This window comes from Cibotium barometz, chromosome 11, assembly GCF_041138505.1.
Source record: "Cibotium barometz isolate CiBa-2024 chromosome 11, ASM4113850v1, whole genome shotgun sequence".
NCBI lineage: Eukaryota > Viridiplantae > Streptophyta > Polypodiopsida > Cyatheales > Cibotiaceae > Cibotium > Cibotium barometz.
In genome coordinates, this window is record NC_141056.1 from 34,695,482 (window position 1) to 34,716,941 (window position 21,460).

Genomic DNA, 21,460 nt, shown 5'->3' on the forward strand with positions numbered 1-21,460 from the left:
GTATGTATGTATGTATGTATGTATGTATATATACATACATATGTATATATATATGTATGTATATATATATATATACATATGTACATATGTTGTATATATACATATGTATATATGTGTGTGTGTGTGTGTGTGTGTGTGTGTAGTCACAAATCTAGGCATGTTCCCGTGTGAAAGAACTCTGGGATTCCAGGGTGCCTAAAATTAGTACAAGTACTGAGAACGAGGGATTTCCACCCTGCATGCAAGTACATAAATCACGGATGCATGTGAATGCATTAGTGGATTTTTGCTAAAGAATGATGTGTTTGCGTGTCCTGCATGCATGGATGTGTGAAGGGATAAGTAGGGCTGGGGACGCATGGCATTGCATACTGCTTATCCCTAGTGGAGTGCCCTTGTTTGTTGACAAATTTATGGCATTTTACAAGGTCTAAAGCATGTGAAAAGAGGGCAAGAAGGGTCCATTTTATGGTGACAAATTATAAGCTCTTGTGTTCACATTCACTTAAATGAGACTAGACATTATTACTAGTGTTGGGCATTATATGTGAAGTGGACAACTTGTTTAGCATTAAGGATTCCTGTAAAGTAGGAGAAGTTGCCAGCCGCCTTCATAAAGGAAACGTTCCATTTACGTGGCTTACCAAAACGGACGACAGGCTCTTCTCTCGCCAAGATCGAACTGAGGCTAGCTGTACGGCTTTTCTCATCGGTGGCTCCTGCTGTGTGACTTCCTCTCCTTTCGAGGGCCCGGCTGTACGGTTGATCCAAGCCGCATGTTTGTACGGATGATTACAGCCATGGTACCTTTTGTACGGTTCTTCCTCGACTGTTGTACCGGTTGCGTCTGCAGCACGACTCTAAACCTGCTGTACGACTGACCCCAGCTGACATGTTTGCTGTACGGTTCTGCCCAACTTAAGTAACGGTTGTACGGCTGATCACAGGTCTGGAACCTGTTACATCCCAACTGCTCTCCCTGTTGTACCACCCTGTACGACTGCTCCTACTACTGTACCACCCTGAGCAGCTGTTTGGCACCGGTACGGTTGCATAACAAGGTCACATAAGGGCTGGACACTGTAAGACAGCACCTGGACAAAGCATTATTTGTAGTTTGGCTCTGTTTTGAGGTGTTTTTAAGGCATAAACAGGTGCTGATCAGCCACTCAGACCAGGCCAACTTGCTCCAAAAACTGGCCCAAGTGTGAGAATGGTTCAAGGTCTTAGCTGAAGGTGGACTTTTACTCAGAGAGATTCTAAAGCTGAGCACAGTGGTCAGGATATCCAAATGTAACACGCGGAAGCTCTGGGAGTCTACTTTCAGCCCTAAACACTCCTGGAAAACCATCTGATGCAAAACGCAGATCTAGAGAGAGAGTAGAGAGAGAGATGTGCTGGAAATTCAATATATTCATATAGTACAAAAAGGTACTTTGCTACAGCCCTACGCTGTCTTCATAAAAAGGTGATAAACACCAAAATTCTGGTCCCTACTTGGACCCTAAGGGGACTCAATCCCTAGAGGACTGAATGGCCTGAAAGAGGAGCTTCTTATTGCTTTTATAGTAGGCTTGGACATTTTGGTCTACTGGCCGACTGCTGGTCGGCCAGTCCTATGTGCTTTTAAGTGCTTTAAATGCCCCTTTTTCAGCGCTGCTCGACTGGAGGACCTTTCCTTTGATTATTAGGTGTCAATCGCCGCCTTGTCCTCTGGAGTGCCTGCAGCCGACTACTCTCCTGAGCAACAGCCCCCGCCTCTGGATCCAATTCAGCTGACAACCTCCTGCAGCCGACTGCCTCATCCTTGCCATGCTCCAATACCACCAAACAGCACTCCTTGCTCCGCTTCTAGTTCTTCAAAGTCTTTATCTGGCTGCCTTTTCTGGATCAGCGTCTGAAGATTGTCCATGGCATTGACCATGCACATGACATCCCCCTCTGCTAAACTTGATGACAGGAATCCAACCTGCTCTTGGATGACTGTCATCATCCCAATCCTTTTCCCGAAGTCCCTCTGTCATCCATCCATCCCTGGCAACCCTTTTCTCTGAAAGCTCGGCCCAGTCTCCAAACTACTCTGTCACAAACTAAGATCTATGCATCTGGTTCCATCAAGTCCACCATCCATTCCTGCCCTGACCCTGAACACTGTCTTGGTCTTCATTCCTGAGAAATGAGTCTGGCACTCTCACATCACCCTTGGAGAATAAACCTCCCTTGGGACCGTTGCCCGTGAACCTATCTGGCTCAAAGGACTGCCATCCCCTTTGGCTTTGTGGAACACCACCTACACACCTCCTAGGAGCTCTTCCCGATCTGTGTTCCTTACCTTGGGCTTCGTATCCGTGTACATTCCTGTACCTTGGACCTGTACACCATCATATGGGACTGATTCAGTGTTTAGCTTTGCTAAGCCTGATGCTCTGATACCAATGTAACACGTGGAAGCTCTGGGAGTCTACTTTCAGCCCTAAACACTCTTGGAAAACCATCTGATGCAAAACGCTGATATAGAGAGAGAGTAGAGAGAGAGATGTGCTGGAAATTCACTATATTCATATAGTACAAAAAGGTACTTTGCTACAACCCTAGGCTATCTTCATAAAAAGGTGATAAAACACCAAAATTATGGTCCCTACTTGGACCCTAAGGGGACTCAATCCCTAGAGGACTGAATGGCCTAAAAGAGGAGCTTCTTATTCCTTTTATAGTAGTCTTGGACATTTTGGTCTACTGGCCGACTGCTGGTCGGCCAGTCCTATGTGCTTTTAAGTGCTTTAAATGCCCCTTTTTCAGCGCTGCCCGACTGGAGGACCTTTCCTTTGATTATTAGGTGTCAATCGCCGCCTTGTCCTCTAGAGTGCCTGCAGCCGACTACTCTCCTGAGCAACAGCCGCTGCCTCACTCCTTGCTCCGCTTCTGGTTCTTCAAAGTCTTTATCTAGCTGCATTTTTTGGATTAGTGTCTGAAGATTGTCCATGGCATTGACCTTATACATGGTTTTTCTTTTTGGAAGAATGTTTTATCCATATATGAGATGGACAGTAATTCTCTTTATTGTGACGTCTCTATTAGAACAAAGGTTGTCTTTATGGCCAAGTGATAACTTCAGCATTCCCTTTATTTGGGAACTGTTTTCATCTCTTTCAATGAGAACAAACTTGCCTTCTGGTAAGGGAGCCTTCATAGTTGTGGACAACTGTTTAGAAGGTGGGGAAGATGTCACAAATCTGGGCATGTTCCTGGGAGGAGGTCAATCTTGTGGTCCTCCGGTCTGGACAGGGGGGCCTAGGGAGGGAGGCTGTCCCGAAGAAAAATTTTCTAGAACTTTTCATGGAGAGCCGAGTACTTCTCGGAAGCACTGGCCACCGTCTGGGCTGTCTGGATATAAATCATTGCACACTGTGCGCCTTTCTTGACTGCTCGCTTAGCCTGCAAGTGGCTTAGAGCGGAAAGTTCGGAATTCCTGGCTCACACTTAATGGTCATTGGGATGTTTGACACATTCCGATTGCTCTGGAACGTGTGCTTGTCCCACTTGAAATCTGGAAGAAACTTGTGAAACCACTGAATACCCAAAATTATATCTGCCCCTCCTACAAGAGGGGCAACCATAAAATCACGCACAAATTCGATGCCTTGAATAACTAACTTAGCACCTAGAGCTTCATACTTGACGCTCGTTGTCAGGCCTGTGCTAAAACCCTCAACCTGTTTGTCCACTGAAGTCAGATCGAAACGGGCACGCCTAGCGGCCTATTCCGTGACCACATCCTCCGTGCTGCCGCTGTCAAACAAGACAACTCTCTGGCCACCTATGTAGCCAAAGGACTTGAGCAATTCATTGCGCTCATACTCCTAGTCATGGGCGCCCTTCTACTTATCTTCGAGCTCCCGGCTAAATATTGCTCCAACTGAAGCACCGGGGATGAAGAACTAGGGGTAGCCGCTGGGGTCTGTGTGGAAGCAGAGCTCACCACGAAAGCTGTGCAGGCGGCGGCAGCGGCAGCGGGCTTTGGAGGCTTCTTCGGACAATCCCGAGAAGTATGTCCTTTCGTATGACAAAAGAAACATCTACCCTCCTTGTTGTACTGAGAAAGCTCCTCAGCACTCAACTTGCCACCTATCTTTCCTGCCTCCGTTTTCTGGTCTGAAGTAAGCTTAGACGCATTGTTCGAGTTCTTAGAGCCAAAGGCTACCGGGCCCTGTCGTCCTGGGGAAGACCTCGTCTGGTTTTGGCCTTTGCCCCCCGAGGCGGTAGCCCTGGGAGAAGCCGGCTGGGAAGTCTTGGGCTTGCCACCATTATGTTTCATTTCTGCCCTCTGCGCAAGCGAGAGTGCGTCTTCAAAGGTGGCTGGCCTAAACATACGCACCTCCCATTGGATTTGCGTATGAAGGCCATACAAAAACTGCCCTTTCTTGTCCGTATCAGATAAGCCTAATTGCAGACATAAAGTAGAAATTCTATTGGCAAACTGAAGGACTGGTTGCGCGTTCTGACGCACTCCCCTGAACTCGTCTTCGAGTCGCTCAAGGTAGTGGGGCGGTAGAAACCGCTGCTTAAGGTCGCGGACAAACTCTCGTCCCACACATAAGCTACCATACCTACTCTGGTGTGGGCATGAGTCCACTGAGTCCACCAAGGAATGGCCTCACCTTCCAAGTACCAACTGGCTAAGATCACTCTGTCAGTATCTATTTTTCTAACTGCGGCAAAGTAAGCTTCAAACTGATGCAACCATGAATAAAGAGTTGTGGGGTCGAGTTTACCATTATACTTACTGAAGTTCATTTTCTCGGGAAAATGATTCGAGGGCGCCGCCGGTGTCAATCTGGCGTCCAAAGCTTTGAGGTAACGCTCATGTTCCACGCGTCACATGGCTTCGTATTCTCGTTGTCGGATCTCCAATGCACGCATCTGCAACTCAAGCAAAGAGCTCGGCTGCGGTTGTGACCCCGCAAAAGAATCCTTGTGTCGAGGATCTGGAATCTGGGATACGGAAGGAGAGGGAGGAGGAGATGGAAAACACGACGCTAGAGAACGGGTACGCTCTTCCGCAGCCAAGATCTGCGCCTCCTGCTCGTTCACCTTGGTTGTCTGGTCTGCGATTGCTCGCATCATCTGCTAGAACATGTCTGTAACACTCAAGCCATTGCCCTAGTTGGGCTGCCTGGTGCACTCTGGTCCCATGGTTCTTGGTCTCTCTCGTCTTCGAAGCTTGCCATAGCAGGAAAATGCACTTCCTTTCCGGAATGCAATCTGACCATCCACTATCTGTGTGGGAGACGTCCGGAGGCTGAAAACCAACCGTCCTTCGAGGGACAGGAGTCACTCCAAAAGGGGTAGTCCACTTGCGTCCGAAAACCAACCACACGAGCGAGAAAAAATTCTGGTTTCTTTGCTGAATCTTTGCACTTGAAGTAAGCTCTGATACCACTGTACCATGCGGAAGCTTCGGAGAAGAATCGGTAAGTTCAATGCTCAGAAATCAGCACTCTTTTCGCGACGGAATTAACGCACAGACTGAATGAAGATTTGCAAAAAAGAGAGGGAGAGAGAGAGAGAGAGAGAGAGAGAGAGAGAGGACACAGTATTGGGTCCCAAATACCCTCTGTAGGGTCCCCCACCATGGATGGTGTATTTGCTTTATTAGAATGATGTAAATCTGAAAGAAAATACAGAAATCCTCGACCTTTCTTGGCTGGGAATTCCCTGCCCTTGACCTGCAGTCCTTCACCCCTTTGCTTAGCACCTTCTTGGCTTGTCTAGCCTCTTTATGCTTGAGCACTTGGTGAAATCTGAGATGAGATAATGGGATTGTGGGCTCACCCTGTTATACTACTCCAACAATAGCAGTCGGCTAGTTCTAAACCACGCGGCCAGCATAAAATGTCCCACGACTGAGTTTTCAGCATTTAATGCTGAAATAAATCACATAAAATGCTGCGTTTTTTCCCTAACTGGCTGGCATCATGCGCCTGATTCTGGATGGCTGGACAATGCTTTTGCAAACATCTTGAGGGCTGGGCAGCCTGTATGGGCTGCCCCATACCTGCCCTTTAGCCATGCAAAGGCTGCATCTCCTGAATGTCTGCCTTTAGCCTGCCCCTAGGCTGTCCTACAGCTCCTCCATGGCTGGTGGGTTCAGCCAGGGCCTTCTTGGCCCTCATGGGGGTGGTTCCACACTATCCCCATGCCCACACAAAGACCTGGGGTAGCCCTATGGGCTGGCCCCTTGTTCTAAAAGCAAACCCTAACTAACTACTCAGTGATCTCGCATCCGGTACCATACCAGATACACAGAATCACTGACATCATTCCACAGGGAGACTCACAGCGCGGACTAGCACTGTTTCATGTGCAGGACAGTGCACACCTGACCTTAGACTCCTGTGCAGGACAATGCACACCTGACCTCAGACAGCTGAGATGGATCCCTGGTGGCTGACTCGTCCCGGACTGGGCTCACATGGGACCAGTTCACCATCCCAAGTCCTGCACCTTCTGTACAGATATGTCTACGTGGCATTCAAGTGCGGGATGCACGTGACAGCTGTGGAGGCTGCGGCGACAGTCTTTGGAGTCTTCTTAGGACACTCCCGAGAAGTATGTCCTTTTGTATGACAAAAGAAACATCTACCCTCCTTGTACTGAGAAATCTCCTCAGCACTCAACTTGTCACCTATCTTGCCTGCCTCCGCTTTCTAGCGCATTGTTCGAGTTCTTGGAGCCAAAGGCTCCCGTGCTCTGTCCTCAAAAAGACCCCATTTGGTTCTAGCCTTTTCCCCCTGAGTAGCCTTGGGAGTAGCCGACTGGGAAGCCTTGGGCTTGCCACCATTATGCTTCATTTCTGCACTGTGCACAAGCGAGCGTGCATATTTGAAGGTGGCTGGCCTAAACATACGCACCTCCCACTGGATTAAAACCAACCACACGAGCGAGAAAAAATTCCAGTTTCTTTGCTGAATCTTTGCACTTGAAGTAGGCTCTGATACCACTGTAACATGCGGAAGCTTCGGGGGAGATTGGTAACTTCAATGCTCAGAAAACAACACACTTGTCGCGACGGAATTAACGCACAAAACTGAATGAAGATGTGCAGAAAATAGAGAGAGAGGGAGAGAGAAGAGAGGACACAATATTGGGTCCCAAATACCCTCTGCACGAATGGTGTATTTGCTTTATTAGAATGATGCAAATCTGAAAAGAAAATACAGAAAACTTGACCTTTCTTGGCTGAGATACCTCTGCCCTTGACCTGCAATCCTTCACCTCTTTGCGTTAGCAACTCCTTGGCTGTCCTGGCCCTTGATTGCCTTAGCTATCGGTGAATTATGAGATAACACAACGGATTTGGGCCCTTGGTAATTATACCCTTCAGATAAGGCAGTCGGCCAGCTATTATCCAGTCGGCTATCTCAATAAATACCCACGACTGTATAAACAGCATTAAATGCTGAATAAAATCAGTAAAATGCTACGCATCACTTCTTTGATGGCTGGGCACTAGGCGCCTGGTTTTCTAACAGGCCTGGGCACTGTATGCATGCTGTTTGGAGCCTGGGCAGCCTGTATGGGCTGCCCCATACTTGCCCTTACAGCCATAAAGAGGCTGGACAACCTGTATGCTACCCCTGGCCTGCCCCTAGGGCTGTCCTACAGCCCTCCATGGCCTATCCATGGCTGGTGGGTACAGCCAGGGCCTTCCTGGCCCTCATGGGGGTGGTTTTACACTGTCCCCATGCCCACACAAGGACTTGGGGTAGCCCTATGGGCTGGCCCCTGTCCTATAAGCAAACCCTAACTTATCTACACAATGATCTCGCATCCAATACCATACCAGATACACATAATCACTGACATCATTCCAGAGGGAGACTCGCAGCGCGGCCTGGCACTGTTTCATGTGCAGGACAGTGCACGCCTGACCTTGGACTCATGTGCAGGACAATGCACACCTAACCTCGGACGACTGGGATGACAGATATGTCTACGTGGCATCCAAGTGCGCGGTGCACGTGACATAATCCTTTTGAGGTGATCACCGATGCCAACAATTTAGCCATAGGAGAGCCAAAAATTGAATGATGCAAAGAAGAACTATTCAATATATGATAAGAGTTATTGGGGGTGATGACGGCTCTTAAGCATTGGAAACCTTTCCTTTATATGGGAGGGAATTCGCAATTAAGATGGATCATCAAGCACTTAAATGGTTGCAAACCATGCCTAGCGCCCAATGGAGTGGCAAACAAGCCAAGTGAAGTCAGATTTTTCAACAATTTGAAGGTATGATTCAATACATCCGTGGCAAGAATAACCCCGTTGCCGATGCTCCAAGTCACAAAGGTATCATTCACAGGAGTCCATTGTGCTCGAAATACAGCTAAAGGATTTAGACAATATATGAGGATTCTTTGAATTCAGTATAGATTGGCCCTTCACTCAGAACCGAGTCACTATACCACCCAGGATAGCTAATTCTTCTACAAGAACCAACTATACATACTAAGAGAAACGCGACACGCACTTCTTCACGATGCCCACGACTCTCTTGTCAGAGGTCACCGCAGTATCAACAGTACATTGGAGAAGTTAGAGCGTTCATTTTATTGGCCAAAAATGAAAAGGGATGTCTATAAGCATGTCCAGTCATGTCAATTTTGCCAAAAGGTTAAGCTTCCTCATACGAAGCAAGCAGGATAGCTACAGTCTTTGCCAGTTCCAGAAGGACCTTTCCGAGATATCAACATGGATTTTGTAGGACCCCTTCTAACATTTGGATCCAAGAACACACAATGCATGACAATTGTTGATCGGTTCATTTGGATCCAAGAACACACAATGCATGACAATTGTTGATCGGTTCAATAAGTTTTGCATGCTTATTCTGTGCAAGCTGACGGCCACAACAAAAGATATCGCTAGCTTGTTTCTTCACCTTTGGTACCCCATATGTAGTTTGCCAAGGACAATCACATCCAACAGGGATCCCAAGTTTACTTCACATTTCTGGAGAGCATTATTCGACAACTTTGGGACCAAGTTATAGTCAACGCATTCCATCCACAGATAGACAGCCAAACAAAAATATACAATCAGCTGGCATTTGATGTTCTCAAGTCGTATTTCCATGGTCAGACTCGAAGTGGGAGCATTATCTTCCTTTGGTAGAAGCAATCCTGAATGATACTCATTCATCTAGTATTGGTCGGACTCCTTATGAGGTAACTTTTGCCCGCCGTTTCTCGTCAATTCTTACGAGGATGGTGTCGCCTTCCTTGGAGGCCAACAAGACCACAAAAATATTTTCAGAAATCATTGAGTCAGTAAAGGAGCTCCTCGCCAAAGCTCAGGAAGCATACACTAGGCAAGCTAACAAATCTCCAAGAGATGTCAACTACAAAGAAGGGGATTGGGTATATCTCCGAATCATGAAGCAGAGATTGAAGCAAGTGGGCAGCGTTCTCCCAAGCTCTCGTTTTGAAGCTTTGGCCCTTCTCTGATCATCAAAAAAATCAGTGATGTCTCCAGGTAGCTCAAGCTACTAGACAACTAGACATGCACAGCGTCTTCCATGTTGGACCAACTTTGCAGATGGTCTCACATGAGCAACAGCTGACAAAGCCGAAGACATCGAGCCTACGCAGATTCTTCTCCATAGATGGAAGTATGGTTCCGCCGGTCGTCGCAGACAGAGACAGTTCTGCATGAAGTTCGACGACCGACGCACTCATGAAGCCGTATTGCTAGATGAAGAGTTCTTCCATGAGTATCTGCAAATATCGTCAGACTACTTAGAGTCCATGAACCTGCTGCCGCAAGAGGTAAAAAATGTCACATGCACCCTGCACTGAGGTGCTATGTGACACACTGGCTTAGCATTCGTATAACATGTTACATCATTAGTACCCTTTTTAGGAATATTTGTCGCATGCTATGGCCCCCATTGTGAGGCCTAGTCCGGGACATGTCAAGCACAAGCTACATAGGTCAATCTCCCAACCTTAGGTGTCAAGGTCAGTCCCTTAACCCACTTGGAGAACAAAGGATATAAGTCATCTGAGGCTAGGAATGGTTAAGTCAGTTCTTTAGATGCATACACAAAGCATTTTGTGAGCCCTAGTCCAAGACATGTCAAGCACAAGCTACGTAAGTCAGTCTCCCAACCTTAGGTGTCAAGGTCAGTTCCTTAGCCCACTTGGAGAACAAAGAGTATAAGTCATCGAGGCTAGGCATGGTTAAGTCATCTGAGGCTAGGCATGTAAAACTTATGGGGCAGCCATGAGGCATGTGCTGCCAAGCATCATGGGCAACCCCTATACCCAATCGGCACCATTTCCAACCACTAATATGCCAGTCAACCAGCATCTAATGCTTGTCAACACCAGCATATGATCACCGACCAGCAGCATAGGTCACTCTATAAGCAGCCCTACATTCCTTAGCGTAAATCATCTCAGTTCACAGAAGTTCATCCTGCAGTTAGAGACCATGTATGCCAAAAAGCCCTCGGGTTTTTCTAGAGCATATAAATCAGCCTTCAAGCACCCCCTTCTTCATCCCCTAGGAAACAGAGAAGATCCTCTCATCTTCAACCAGAATATGTGCATATCCTCTGCAGATCCGGACTTGCATAAGTGGCTTCATAGAGCCTTCTATAGTGCTATAGGGTCAGCATATGGTTCAGCCAGCATTCAGCCTTCCTCGTCCTTGCGTTTGGCAGTCCCCAATCATCATTCACATCATTGTACAAGTTCTCCAAAGTAATACAAGCAAATACTCCTGCTTGCAAGGGGCCCTTCAGTGGGTAATTGGGACCCAATCTTGTGTCGACTCTCATCTTCTCTCTTAAGGAAAGTGGATTGCATGAACTCACGAGTTTAAAGAAGGCTTTGTTGCGTGTTACAACGGTCAACGTATTGCAAGCTACAATTCTATAGGCTCATTTAGAACCTCTTGTGGGCCAGCAGTGATGGACAAGCTGCCGGGCGAAGGTGGCTTTGGGAATAATAGTAAAGCCTCCCCAATCCCCACAAGAAGGGAGGCCTCGGCATCATCGACCCCATGACCTAGAGCCAAGCTTTGCTAGGGAAGCCCATTGTCCGTGGTTTCCATCTTGGAGAACCATGGAAGGACTTCCTCCTTGCCCGCATCTTGGCCCGCACCCCCCGCTTGGCATCAAATGAATCTTCTCAGCCCCCCAGTTTTGTAGCTAGCCTCTTCTGAGTTTGGGAGGCTTTCCGCCAACCACCTACAAGGAGGAGCGCCTTCAATAGCCTTCGATGGGGAACGAGCTCATCCGCCTCCCCTTAGGTCGTTACCTTGAAGCCCGCCCACACATTGCCTAGGGCTGCCTTGGCCGTGAGCACCTAGCACCTCTCAGAGCTCCCTCCCCTCCAACTCCAGCAAGACAATTGTCTGCAGCCCGCAGGGAGGGACACCCTATCAACTTGGCCATTCCTCTTGATTGGCTCACTCCCCTCGCCTCTCTACCCGTCCCAAAGCGGGTTGATTTCTTCTCATTGCATGATGTTCCCTTGGTGAAGGGATATAGCTCAATCACTAGTGACACCCCACGTACATGGGGCCAAAGGACGACATGGCAAGCTCCCATCACAGAGGGGAAACGTTATGGCTGCTTTGCACTCTATTATGGAGGAGGATAGTATCACTGTATGACCACATATTGTCATCATGTAGCATCACATGGATAATTTAGCCTATGTAGCTAGTTTCCTACCCCCAAAAAAAAAATCCATGGTTCAGTTTCATCTGGTGAATGTTGGCATCACAGCTCTCCTAGTTGATTAGCATGCTTTTTCTCTTTGTTTGAATGTTTTCTTTTCTTTTGCTGGACCACAGATTTGGCTCAAAGGCCTCTATCCATGATTGCATCAAAACATTATATTCACAATGACCAGCTAGTTGATCATTATTCTACCCATGGCCCTAAGCCCTCTCAGCTATGAGCCAATCTAGATGCGCATTAAGACAAGCCAGATTTGATAAAGTCCTTAAAAGACATGCATACATGCACATAGTTTAGATGGTAAAGAGAATTCGTACAGTCTGATTAATGGATAATCCCTCGTACCTTGAGTTGTGAAGCTCGGCACAGCTCGAATGTTGAGAATTGTTTAGTTTAGCTTCCAGCATTTGCAGTGGTAAAATTGTCGTGCCGCTAAGGTGAAGACAAAGCTTCGGCGAATATCCTTTTCGGAATGCGAGTCAACAAAAGAGCCTTTCCAGTTCACACGCTGTCCGGGAAATACATTTTATTGAGTCGGATTGAACATTGTAATTTGAAAAGAAAATTGACCATTCTTAAGAAAGCATTTCTCTATAAATTTTGCAAAATATAACTTAAACTTGAAATTTTTGAAGAAGATTCTTCTCCTTCTCTTACAAATTTGAGCAAGCTCTACACAAATTTGAACGAGTTCTAGGCTAAGTTGAACCTATCTTTTCACGAACCCTGGCCTCTACCTGCCGTGTGCGCGCCTAGAATCCCACTTTAAAAAAGTTCACACTTTGAGCAGTGTCAAATGGATCCCATCTCCATACCTTTATATGTACAAAAGCATCCACATACATATACACACACATGGATTGCTCAAAGTTTGCAATGCCAAATGGATCGCATGTCCATGCCTTTATATGTACACAAGCATCCACATACATATACACGCAGATGCATGCATACATACGCACATACATGCTTTGAGTTAGCATGGTCCTCATTACAACACTATCATTGCATCATATCTTACATTTCTCTCATGAAGAATCAATCAAGAATGTAAGATTATCATGTATACAAACATGTATGGTAGGCTTATGTGTGGGGTAGAGTGATAGGAAATACATGTGTTCTCACCCTGCTAGATGTGTCCCATGTACAAAAGAAAGTGCTTAACAAATATGAATATAAAAAACACTTTTTGTCTACTTTGAAACACTTGATGGCATCACATGTGCCACTTGTTTACAGATGTCGTCAAAAAGGACATTATGCTAAAGATTGTCCGACAAAAAAGAAGAAGAACTTCTTCTCTACTGTCACAATCGATGATAAAAATCTCAAGCAAGAGGGTATCATCACCAATACACTATCAACGATGGAGATATGTGTTGACTTCATTTTGCCAACGATGGAGATATGTGTTGACTTCATTTTGCCAACGATTCACATTTTTAGCAAAGTCATTTAAATTTCCTTTCAAAACCATCTTTACTTTTAAAATAGGATTTTAAAAATAAATTCATTAGATTATTGTTCATTTCTCAAGTAAGAATAGATTTTAGCATGCTTACTTTAAATATTTTTCACACTTTAGGTATTAATTAAACAAATTTAAGATAAAAAAAATTGTGTCGAAATTTAAGTTTCAAAGGGAACTGGCCACTTCGTCTCAAACTTATATTGTGAAGGAGTGATATCTAGAGTTAATCTGGTGGTATGGGACATCGAAATCATTTCATGTACTTACACCATACACATTTATGCCTTCTACCTTTTACCATCTTATGTGTGTATGTGGAATGCACCTTTGTGGTATGGGACACTTAGACTCGTTTCACATATATTAATTTCATTGGTTCATCGCATATATGCATTATGTGTTGATCAAGTTTTTCCCAATGGTTTTTTCGCGCCTATCCCAACCTCATCTAATCTTACTTTCAAATATAGGCTAGTTGATATGATGCAACTGAGGACAGTTTCTATCCCAAGTAGGAGGGATGTTACAGATTGTTTGTCCGTCCCTCTGTGGATAATTGGGGGATACCTAATTACCACTATGTTCATAGCATGACACTTGGATGATTCTAAATATTCCATGTATAGGACATATGAATTTAGGGATGGTTGGAACTAAGTGTTAGATTTAATGCTTATGTGCTGTTATGAATTTTAGCAGGTGTTGCTAATGTGATATGCATGAATGGACAACCTGTAGGTTGGTGAGATTGACGAGCCTTGTGCTCGTTCGTAAGCCGGTATGGCTGGAACATGATGGTGGTAATTTGGCGTTAGCAATTATCGAGAAGGTTCTTCCCTTTTGTATTTTGGTTTTGGTAGGATAGCCAATGATTTTGGTATTTTGGGCATAGTATTTACTACGAGATATTTTTGTATTTTACTAACCACCCACTGTTGTTATACAAGGATGTGGATCTATTGTTTGGTTGCATGTGAACTAGCCCTTGGGGGTTTATATGTAGTTGTCCTTAGTGATTTGGATAGGAAAGATTTATTTAAGCTTTTGGTAAAAGCAACTCCTATTTTATGTAGAGGGCAAGCCCATGCAACTGTGGGCTATTTTTGTGAATAAAGACATAAATACCCAAGAAGTGGGAGTATGCCGACACTTCTTAGGGGGGATATTGCACACAATGTTGAAGGTGATGTCTATTCTAGCTCAAGTTTTTATTTATTTTTATGCTCAATCTTGTTAATTTGGTTCAATTCTATGGTTTATTCTTGATGTTCATGTGAGTTTTGAATCATTCTTCAAAAAGTATTTGAGGTCCCATGTCAAGCTCCGCATCCGGATCCACCAACTTAACTCTCCCCAGCTTTCCCTCCTTGGCCAACAACACCAACTTCGTCAATAGCTTCTACTACAGCCTCAAGCGTAAGAACTACTCGCAAGGCTACTACTGTGGATATGGGCCTACTCTACATTGTGGGCTATGCTCTCCAGCCCTGTCTAGTCTTATGGCCCTAACCACACCTTGATCAGATCCTCCATTAGCAAGATTAACTTCGTCGCACCCAACATCTCACTCCTCTAGGTAGGTGGTGGCACATTGACTTTTACTACGTAGCTTCATTGGTTGTGCTGCTAAAAAGAGAGAATGTAAAATTAGTGTGAGAGAGTGGTGTGGATAATATAATAGATAGGAAAATATAAAATAATACCTTAGAATTCAAGTCAAAAATTGTGGGAACTTAATTAATACATGCCAAAAACAATGCTTTGCGTGCACACCGATTCAAATAATAGGTGTCCTACTATCATGCATGAAGTTTTAGAGCATGTTCCCACACTAATTATAGGTTTGAAATTGATGAAAAGTAATACGGTTTTTTAAAAAAACTCACACTTTGGCACGTACTAATTTGTATTGATGGTATTTGAACCACAATGGGATGGCTCACGGGGCTATTTACAACACAGTTACTCAAACAAAATAAAATATTATTTTGGTTGGTATTTTTCTGAGCTTGCACAGGTCTGCCATAGTATTTCTTCCACACACTAGGGTAGTGATTTCCAAATCCAAGAAAGTTTGACCCATCTAGGTTCAATCTGTAAAATATCTATCTAGAAGAGAGTTTCTCCCTTGCCGTGTCCCTTTTCAACCACGTGGTAGGGGGATCATGATGGAAGGAGTTGGGCTTGTTATGAACAATGAGCCTAGAGTGTCATGCCTAGGGTGTGAGGGAGTCGAGCTTGCTGAGCATGAAGGTATGGAGCGTGAGCCTGGTGCATCATACCTATGATGAATAGCCTCAAGTTCGTCCTCCTCACTCTACATACACTCTGCATCAAGGTACTTTGCATCAAGTCATGGTGGCTAGTGAGGTACACTACATCAAGGGTAAGAGGATTTCATCTCCAAATCAATTAAAAGCATCTCCAAATCAATTGAAAGCATGAGAGAGAGAGAGAGAGAGATGAAATCCTCCAGATTAGCCATCCGCGTGGTAGCTCTGGCATGCAAAGAAGATGGCAGGCCACTAAGAAGTTGGAGTCTTCAGAGGAGTTGTCATATCTAGGGGCATAGAGAAATCAAGGTGCAGTCATGTCTAGAGTTCCACCCTGAAACCTACTATTAAGCAAACACAATTTTGAACTAGCCCAGGACTTCCTTGACCTTAAAAAAGGATTTGAGTGCTGAAGCAGGCAGCCGATTTGCAAGAAATATGTTTAGTAACCATGCTCTGTCAGATGTTACCTTTAGGTGAGATTGCTTTTATGTTTATTATCGCTATTTTTTTGGCAAGTGCTTCATCTACTTATGTTGGTTCTTTTTTGTTACTAATGGCAAGTACTTCATTGCAAGATAAACTTTGTGCATTCGCTTCAAGTCTAGGAGGTGGCGGCTTTTGCGAGGGGAACTAGCATCGATGTAGAGAGTCATCGGTCCCTTAGTTTTCTTAGGCATGAAATCCAACCTGTAACTTCTATTTCAAGTTGGATGGTAGGAAGACTAGGAGTAGGAGTGAACATTATAAAGCATGCCAACATTGTATTTCTCTACACATCCTTAAGATTGTGGAGTCAATGTAGATCTTTTTTTTTTCAAGTGAATACAAGAAACCATTTCTCTAACAGTGTTCTATTTTTTTTAATAAGCTTTAATAAAGTATAGTAGTTTTTTTATTCTATTGTGTCCTTGTATATACATGAAAATAAAGATAAGTATAAGTAAGTACAAATATAAATACTAAGTATATTTTTTGACAAATAGTAATATAAGTTATTATGCTACACATAGAAGTATAATCTATGATCAATTATATTTTAATGAAGTATAAAAAAATTTCAAGTCTATACATAAAAATATGAAAATAGCTATAAGTTTATAGCATTTTATAAGTACAAGAAAGGTCATAATCTAAGTTTATTAAAAACAATATAATAAAGACTTTAAGTATAAATATGAGTGTAAGTTAGATCAAACTCATTTATAACTTCTATTCTCTTGCTCTACACTACCCTCACTAGCACTCCACTGCCCGCACTTCCCATCATAGCCTCCTTTCATACTTTTGTCGAGTGGATCAGCAACACTCAATATGCTCACCTTAGGGACTGGATCTACCCTAAGTTATGCAAGAATATAGAGATCGAGCTTGGACCCTAACAGCTTGTTGTTGGGCTGCGTTTTATAGCAACCCAATCAACGACTTCACATACTCCATCCTAGACTCAACCTTAAGCTAGACCCCCCTAGAGTTTCTTTTTGGTTTGAAGAGCGGATCCAACAATAAGAAGGTTGTAAATCGAGCTCTCTCATGTTGGCGGTAGTGAACATCTTCACGCTAATTGCGTCCCGACCTCCTATGAAGAGAAGATCCCACTTGATCTCATTGAGTGGGATATTGCTTTTGCCATTTTCATCCTTTGCTCCAATGTCGAGGACACCCCTGATCTTCTTCTAGTGGAGTACACAGATAGGGAGCCAAAGGAGACCACTATGGACCCTGTCATCATTGAGGCCACAGAGAGTTCTTATCTGGCATTGGTACCCATCTCGCCACTGAAGCCTAAAGTTGAGACCCACCCCTTGCTTCATTGATTGCCATAATCATTGAAGGGGTGGAGTACCTACTCATGGAAGATGTCTTGGAGCTCCTAGAGTTGAGGGAGGAAGAGCTCTACAGTATTCTCATGCGGGACACTAATGATGAGCTGTTGGACTTTGACATCCAAGATGCTTAATGAGGTTGGGTGATACGATGATACTAGTGTAGATGATATCTCTTCTAATCATTCACTGTCTAGAAGTAGATTGAGGATGCAGCTCGTTAATATGACATTGATGATGCCGAGTTCGAGCACTTGAAGCGAGAATTCTTTAGAACTTAGCCGCAATATGCCCCACCTGCACCTGAGCTAGACGATGGTAGACCAACCCCAAGAGCAAACTTGGAGGCACCCATGCAGAAGGCGCTCGTCGCGTCAAGGTGGAAAAGGTAATGTTTTTTCCAATGCTTCTCAAATTTCATGTGCAGGGCCTAATGGGCATGTACATCATGCACATGTAATGGCATGCCAATCACGGGCCTGTAAGCAAGCGTGTCTAAAGGCTCGCGTGGGCAGGCCTACTTTTTGAAAGGGGTCTATCTAATACCTGTTTATATGAGTAGGTTTTATCCATCCAAAATCCACTAAAATCATTCAGTCTAGGTGTTACGTGGGTACATGATCCTTCAGTCTCATTAGGGTGGAGCCCATGGATCGCATGTGTTGATTCCGGCCATCAAGGTGGCTTTACAAACAGGAGAGTCCAATCGCAAGAAGCGTAGGATATAGTTATAGATGTCTAGCATGAGACATCTTTTTGATATGTTTTGATGACTTTGTGCTCTTTTTTACTATGAATGGAAAATTGGGTTACGTAGTTTTTTGTTTAAACATGTCTTATGCTATGATTTATTAGTGGACTCGATAATTTTAAATCAAATTAAAGATGCAACATAGATAAACTTTATAGCCATTCAAAGATGAAAATAAAACAACAAATTATATTAACTCAAATTAAATGAGACTCATTTGCAACACAAGATCACAACAAAATTATTTTGTATTAATCGAAATATACACTGAGGTTTTTATAGATTTCAAGTACATATATGCAAGATAGGTAGATTAGAGCTAATAATCCTAAGGATCCTCACCCCAGGAGGATCGCTCTAGTGCCTCTTTGCATGCAGGAGCCACGTGTATGGTGTCACCAGAGATGTCCATCTTATGAGCCTCTATAGCTTCCTATAGTGCCTCCATGGCATGTGTTGTCCATCGTGTAGGTAGCGGACATGTTGTCTCCTTGCGCGTGAGCCCAAAACCTTCCGTTCTGCTACAAATATTGCATAATCTCTCAAACGACGCGTTGGAAGGATGCCTTTGAGAGAAGCAAGTCTACAAATTTTTGGTACTTCCTGATCTCATTAAGAGCCACCATGCCGAGCCTCCACCACCCTTGTGGTTGTGAGGTATGGGGTACTTATTTTTTATAGTACACTAGCTAATCTACACATAATTTAAGGGAACCATCCTTATTCTTTTGAAATACAATCTTGGGTCATATATACCCTTGATCTAAGAGATTATTTAGTTGGTCCTTCAACTCATCCTTCTTCATTTGAAATAAAATAAGAGGTCCCCATCGAGACACACTGGGTCATATAAACCCTTGATCTAAGAGATGCTTCAGTTGTGGTCCTTCAACTCATCCTTCATGGAGACACATTGGGTTGTATAAACCCTTAATCTAAGAGTTACTTCAATTGGTCCTTCAAGTTAAATGCTTTGGGCACATACATTTTATAGGCTCTCTTTCCCACATGACTAGCACTAGGTTTAAGAGTTATTTCATGATCTACTTCCAGGTGGGGTGGCAATTGGGTAAGTTCGTCTTGAAATACATTGTCATATTCACTAAGCCAATCTAGTTCATATCCTTTTGAATGAGTTTTGGGCTTGTTGAGCTTGATAATGTAAATAATTTGTCCCTTTTTCAATCCCTTAATTAATATGGAAATCTTCACTACTTCCAAAGGTGATTGACCTTACTGCCCTTGAAGTTGGATGAATCATCCCTAAAAGTCACAATCCCTTGACTGCGCATGATATTCGCTTACTTTGCTACAAGCCAATCCGTTCCGAAGATTCCATCATACATTCTTAGAGGTAACACCCAAAATTTCTGAGACATTTCATTCTCGACAAGGGTAAATTTAAGGTTTTAAGTTATTAAATGGGTTTTCTCTTCCCTACCCCATTAGCTAGTTTCACGCTAATCCCACATGAAGATTTTTCTATGTTGAGATTCAATTTTTCACACAAGACAGAAACAAAAATGAATGGGTACTCCTAGAATCAATAAGAAGGGTAAATAGGGTACCTTGATGAGATCCCTCGGCTTCAATCATCACTGAAAGATTTTCTATTTTTTGTTATTTTTTAATTTTACACATAAAAATAATAAATTAAGCTTTAAAACTAATGAATTACCTTAAAATTAGTTTTTTAACATAGGGTTTATCCCAATTTTAACTTTTTACACGAAGAAATCGGGTTAGAAACAACAATTTAGTGTAGGATTTGCAAACTAGATTAATTTCTCTATTTTGTAGCTATTCTATGTTTTTGCATTAGTGCTAATAATGACATTAACCTAGCTTAATCCAACTATAATTTGGGCCACAAATTGTATGTCTTTTGACTTGCTACATTTAATGTGTGTAGGCTTTAGGTCCCAAGTTAAAAAGAGAATCTTGGAAAAATCCAAAAACCCTGACCACCTCTTTTTGGGTAGATGTGGTGAAATAAAAAATTGTAAACCATAAAACTAAAAAGTAAAAAAATATGAAATATAAAAAAGTTAAAAAAAAGGTAGGCTAGTGGGGCAAAAAATAGATTTTTTTTTTTAAAGTGCACGCACAAACTTGCCTATTTTATAGGTTTTAGGCCATTGCGGTCATTTTGGTGCACTTGATACAAAACCTGAAAAATTCACAATTTTCCATTAAGGGACCCAACTTGGGCTTTTGATATAAATCATTTTAGAATTATGTGAAGTGGGATTTACACATTAAAGTATATAGAGATTAGCAAAAATAGATGGAAGATTGGAAGGTCTTATATTTTTAGAAAGAGAAGACCTTATAATTCTAGAGAGATAATCTCTTTCATAATAGATTAAATTAATAAATAAGGGAGTCATAGTTATAAAACTAAATTGAAAATGTTGCCTTAAGATTTCAGAGGGAATCTTAGAATTATAATTTTAGAAAGAAATGGCGTAGTTTAAGAGAGAAATGGTTTAATTCTAGAGAGAAATGACCTAATTCTAGAGAGAAGAATGTTCTAGAGAGAAATGACCTAGTTTTAGAGAGAGAAAAAATAAATTAATTAACCAAAAAAGTTGAATTATATAAGTCAAAGGATACACAGTTTAGAGCAACATGAAAAACTAAACATAGAATTCCTAAGATAACAAAAAAATGTAACAAAAACAAGAATATGCAACGAAAACTAGAATATGCAACATTTCAAAGTTGTTCTGAGATTTCCTATCTACTCTTTTCTTGAAAAACTAGAAATATGATCAATTTAACCATTCACAAGCTTTTGAAATGCATTGTTGCTATTCCTCAGCAGCGGTGCCACTTATGGGAAGCCCTAGCGCCATAGAAAGAACACAGGGAACAACCCAATGTCATTGGGCTTTGCCCAACCACACTCGAGAGCACAAACATCTCAATCGAGAAACGAGTTACCATGGCCTAGCATATAAATGCATAATCAAGGTGTGTCACTCACCTCGTGAAAGCTAGTTACCTAGGATTCTCGTAGGAGGCGATGTTGCCGTAGAGCTGCACCTGAAAGCTCCACTCCACCATTGCCAGTCGCGTCGCTACCACACTCCAATGGAAGCTCAACCCTCTTCACCACTTAATCTTACACACTCACTCTCTCACAAACATGTAAGCAAGCACACATAAGAACTCAAACGAGCAAAAGGCAAGCAAGTAGGAGAGTAGAGAAGAAGAGCACTCTAGCATTATGCATTAAAAAAATGAGTGGTGAGAGTTACATTTTGCCTCTTATGTGTAGCTGCTAGGGTTTACACTGTTGGACGGCCAAAGTTAAAAATTAGGTCCTAGGGCTTATTCAGCCACTCTAGCTTATGCAAACACCTAATCCAAAAATAG

The 21,460-nt window shown here is 43.2% G+C and overlaps 1 protein-coding gene across 1 annotated transcript in view; it reads right to left on the reverse strand.

The window, feature by feature from the left end:
- Positions 1-12,254, reverse strand: part of LOC147634105 (nucleotide pyrophosphatase/phosphodiesterase-like) — a 55,888-nt gene extending 43,634 nt beyond the window's left edge. Inside the window, exon 1 of the mRNA XM_086805215.1 lies at positions 12,101-12,254. The gene's annotated coding sequence lies outside the window, so the exon portion shown is untranslated. The remainder of the gene's footprint in view (positions 1-12,100) is intronic.
- Positions 12,255-21,460: the final 9,206 nt, after the last annotated feature.